This window comes from Mandrillus leucophaeus, unplaced genomic scaffold, assembly GCF_000951045.1.
Source record: "Mandrillus leucophaeus isolate KB7577 unplaced genomic scaffold, Mleu.le_1.0 Scaffold744, whole genome shotgun sequence".
Taxonomy (NCBI): domain Eukaryota; kingdom Metazoa; phylum Chordata; class Mammalia; order Primates; family Cercopithecidae; genus Mandrillus; species Mandrillus leucophaeus.
The window spans coordinates 823941-828743 of record NW_012108075.1 but is presented as its reverse complement, the minus strand read 5'-3'; positions in this window follow the sequence as shown (position 1 = coordinate 828743).

Below are 4803 nucleotides of genomic sequence, written 5' to 3'. Positions count from 1 at the left end.
ATAGGGACGTATTTGCCAAGATAATAAGAAGGCAAGAAGTCTAAACAAAGATTATTGAAACAGGGGACTTTCAAGTGCTGCATGTAATCTAATCTCATTGCAGATTTTGACAGATTAATGATGGCAGAAGAAACTTTAACCCTCTTTTTATTAAAAGGCGAGGTCTGTTTAGTTATCCCTTTGAATCTGAGCTGTCCTATGACTTCTTGAACCAGAAGAATAGGCCCATACTGGGCATAGCTTCTTCAGCTTTTTATCACTCTTGGGGAGCTCTAAGCTGCCATGTATTAAATCCAATTATGCTGCTGGCAGCATCATGTGTGGAAGACTCTAGAATGCATAGAAAGGAAGGTGTACAAATATTAGCTTTCTTCTAGCCACCTTCACCAAGTCACTAGACCAAAAGGCTGTGAATTGAATTTGTCTGTCTGGTTGTTGAATCTTTGATACAAAGTATAAAAATTACTTTTTAAAAATTATGAAAAAATGAGATAGGTGCATTAAAGAAGAAAATAAGTTTTTAGTAGAATTTACAGGAAGTATAAAAGTAACCAGGATATCCTGTTAACACAAGCATGCATGCACACAGTACACCCCCACACACACACGTGTGCACATGGATGTACTTCAAAGCAAACAAAACAATATGTTTCTCAGGCCATTGTTCTTTTCAGCCATTTCAAGGGCTTTTAATGAGCTAAAATGTATGTCTTTGTAGTCTCACTGTTTTAAATTATAGTTTCTCTAAAAATCCTAAGGATTTTCTGTTCCAGCAGTCTCATATGCCACCTACCATGACAAACAGCATGTCTCAAAAAAACAGCATATGAATACGTCAAATGGAGCAAACTCTAGTGAAATTCATAGAAAACCCACAAAGTTTTTGATATAATGATAAGAAATAAAAAGAAGTTTTGGATTCCCCCAAATACAATGAGAATGAAGATGGTAGAAAAGCCTAGTGTCTCTCAAATCTAGGCCATTTCTTATGAAAAAGAAGGGATATCACAAAGGGTGGTGTCAAGAACACAAAGCAAGATAATATTCAAGGAGAACAATGGAATGTGGAAACATAATCAGACCTTCAAAATAATACATCCAAACGAGAGAACTGAAGTTGAGAAGGGCAGAACCAGTCCAGACTGCAAGAACTGTAACATTTTAAGTTGCTGAGTTTCAGAGCAGTTTGTTCTGAAGCCAAAATTTGCTGACACAACCATGTTAGATTACATCCTAACTATTACAGAAAAGTGGTATAAGAAAGTGAAGGAATATCATAAAAATGACCTACATTCATAGCAGTTTTATAATACGGCAAGGGTAATGATAGGGCAGGTTAGAGAGGTAATGACACATGCAGTTCTATGGCAAAACATCAGTAAAACTGTCACCTGAAATACTTCAAAAGGTAGACTGCATACCAACACAGCCTATAATTTGGGCATAATTGGTTGCAACTTTGATTTCTCTTAGCATGTGTGCATTTCAATAATTATGCAATGCACGTTCTGATAAAATCAGAAAGATCATCTGTATACCTTTCATTAAGGGGAAGGCCTTCAACGTTTCCATTCTCTTTTCTTATTAAAAAAAAGAAAAAAACAAAACAAAACCATACCCACATCTTGTTGGTAACGAAACATAATTATTTCTGCCTCAGTAAAAATAGAATAGAATTAACCTTCTCTGGAGGTAGGAAGTTACATTTTGGCACTTATAAAGGTATTCTTGTTTAAAACAAGCTTTGTGGAAACCAGTCTCCAAGATGGCTCACAGTAGTTCTCACCTCCCATTGTTCAACAGCTTGTCCAATGCCCTGACACACTGAATAGAGTAAATTTATATGATCATTAGGATAACACGGAGGTGGCAGTATGTAATTTCTGGGGCTAGATAATAAAAGGCACTGTCACTTACGCTTCTGTCTTTTGGATCATTCACACTGGGGAAACCCTGCTGTGTCATGAGAACCCTTAAGCAGCACTGGGGAAAGAACTCCATGAATTGGACGGAGGACTGAGGCCCCCTGTCACCACCCAGTGACAGGTCACCAAAGTGACCATGCTAGTGAGTCACTTTGGAAGTGGATTCTTCAGCCCTAGTGAAATCTTTAGCTAACTCTATTCCTGGCTAATGTTTTGATTGAAATCTCATGAGAGACCCCAAACCAGAACTGCTCAGCTAAATGGTTCCCCAAATTCTGGTCTGTACATACTGTGAGAAAAAAAAAATGTTTCTTGTTATTTTAACTATATTTTCAGGCAATTACTAATCCGGCAATAAATAACTAATAAAACTATAAACAAACATTTTATGTCTTAAGTTTTACTTGACTGCTGTATTGCTTTTTCTTTAAAAGTACTGTCTTTGGACACAGCACTTGAATTTGTCACTTTGTAAATTTGAGCAAGTTGTTCATTTTCGTATGTTCCATTTCTCCACTCTGCAAAATGGAATAATAATGGTAATCACATGGTTAAGGCTTACACAATTTACATTAAATAACATACATAAGTGATTAAAAATACACCTAGCACATAGCAAACACCCAACCTCTATCAAAATTGATTTTTGTGGAAGGGTTAATGGGTTAAGGTTGAATGCACAGCAAATCACATTTACCCAGATTCTAATATTTCAGGCTGTTTTTTACAAAATATGATACTTAATAAACCTGTTATTTTTTTCTCATGGAATATTTCTCAAAGTTGCTTTTATTTCTACTTTTTTTGTTTCACAATATCATTACACATTTTGTATTCCTGCTATAAACAAGCCAAACTTTATTAAGATAGGCAGTGGTTGTTTCTAATAAATGAAATAGTCATCCTAAGGCACAGTATGAAAGATGAATATCACTTCGAAGTCTGGATACAGAATAGAGACTTCTATTAATCTTAAGTATGCATTCTCCAATTTTAGACTCACATTCTTTATCTGAGCTTTGCACTCCTTGGGAGACATATCAAATTGTAATTCTTGCCCTTTTGAGGTTTACTACAGCAAATAACTTATTTCCTGTGATCCTATTCATTTTTCCTTCATAAATAAAACATTCTTTCACTTATTGTATGTTTTATTGTTATTGAGACCAAATCCTAGGATTAGCATCAGAAATGTATTCCTTCAGTTGGCCATTTTATTGTTCCTTTTGCTACCATTTGTTGGAAATAATTATGCATTACATGCTGTGAATATTAGAAGCCATCACTTGTATAACTCGTGTCTGTTTTCTAAGTTGCAAATGACTGATTCTTCCCTAAATAATGCTTTTTTTTCAAGCACAACTATTTCCCATACATATGATGAAAAAGTCATGCTCTCAAAATATAACAAGTGTAATATTAACTAGTCTGACTCTATGTCGTTTTTGAAACATTATACTTCAATCATTGAGGTTAATTATTGACTCTCAAGAAAACAAAATAAAAATGACAACTTAATGTGACTAACAATGTAATAATTTAATGGAGATACTGACATGTAAATTGGGCTATGTTTTATTAGTTCAACAGAAATTATCAATAGTTTCCAGTGTGGAAGAAAATGTCAATGAGATTATAAATTGTATTTATCATATACATTAATATAATAAAGAATCCATATTCAATTTATTATATAGGAGGGAAAGGCTCTCATGCCATCATTGGTTTTACTTTTGGCTTGACTAATGCCAACACAAAGGACACATTTCATTGTGTGTGTTGTGTGTGTGTGTGTGTGTGTGTGTGCAGAACAGGAAAACACACATGCAGCATTCTGTGTTCTAGTTACTAGAACACAGCCAGTTAGGTGACATTTGAAAACTGTTACTGCCAAAGCAAGTCAGTTTGCAAAATGTAATATCAAAAATGAAACATTTGTATGAAATGACTTGTCACATGCTGAGTATTTGCCATACACAACACAGAGATAAAGTAACCATTAATTAGTTTGCTTTACTTTTTTTTTAATCCTCAAAAGAGAAGAGAGAATAGGAAAGAAGAGGTCCACTCTATATTTTCCCACCATTTCTATCTCTGCTTGAGTAAAACAGAGTCTGTGGCTGTGGAAAAAACTCCCAGTCATATCATACAGACACTTGACAGTAGAAGCATTATATATTCAATTAACCAAAAATATATTAATGTATATATATAATATATATATTATATTATATTTTATATATACATGTAAATACATACACACCGCATTCCTGTTGGATTGCTTCTCACTCGGTAACTCTACACAGGGTCTGGAGTATGTCCAGAGGAATTGTCTCCATCCTGTGTATAAACAGTTGATATTTCTCCCTAAATGATTTGAGAAATTTTTTTAATTAAAATTAATTTATTTTCAAAGGACACATTTCCTAAGAATGAACTGGCACAGAAGTTTTAAGTACAGGTAACCTGAAGCAATATTTACCAGAATGTTTTTCCTAAATTTGCTTGCATACCTTTTTTGTCATTATAACTGTGCAAGCAAAAATACCAAGGAATAGGTCATACTACCTTAGTCCAGGCTAAAAATAGGAAATAAGTTTTATGCATCTATTATATACTTAATTGCAAATAATAATAAAGCATAATCAAACAGGATGTTATTAAACGTAGAAAAGAAAGAAAAAAAGGAGAGGGAAGAAGGGAGGGAGGGAAGGAAGGAAAGAATGTATAAGGGAGGGATTGAGGGAAGGAAGCAAGCTACTTGATACTTGGTTTTCCTACTAAACCACTTAATTTACACAAAAGAAATTATTTCTGCATGTCTTGCGCTTTCTGCCTGAGGACGAAGAGGAGTGATAATGACCTCTGAGTCTAGAAA